The sequence below is a fragment of the Lolium rigidum genome, chromosome 5, assembly GCF_022539505.1.
Source record: "Lolium rigidum isolate FL_2022 chromosome 5, APGP_CSIRO_Lrig_0.1, whole genome shotgun sequence".
In the NCBI taxonomy this organism is placed as follows: domain Eukaryota; kingdom Viridiplantae; phylum Streptophyta; class Magnoliopsida; order Poales; family Poaceae; genus Lolium; species Lolium rigidum.
Window position 1 is genome coordinate 258,775,898 of NC_061512.1, and position 484 is coordinate 258,776,381.

The following is a 484-nucleotide window of genomic DNA, read 5'->3' on the forward strand; positions in this document are numbered from 1 at the left end:
AACTTGTGGCTAGGGATGGATAATGCTACATATACGGACGGACGAGGTTACGGAAGAACCTACGCGCTGACGAGTCTCCGAACATGGAGCCAACGTGGAACAGACGCGGCTGGCTCCCTCGAAAATTAAGGAAAGCAAAATAAATCTCACGCGAGCAGTTAGTGCGTAAATCCCCAATCCCATCTCCGTCAGCGACGGAGGTTATCGTTCTCGGTCGTCGGTAGCGGCGCAGCGAGTTCTCGTCGCAGGTGGCGTCACGGCAAGCTCTTGAACGAACGCGGTGGCGCGGTGATCTCTTCGTTGGCAGCGGCACGGCGGTGAGCTCTTCGTGGCAGCGGCGCGGTGGCGAGATGCTGGACACAGGCAGCGCTGCGTTGAGCTTTTGTTTCCGGCAGCGGCGTGGCCAGATTCTGCCATTGATGCTGGGAAAGAAGGAAGTGTTGCTCTGGCCATGAAATGAACGATAGCAACCTGAACATTTGTT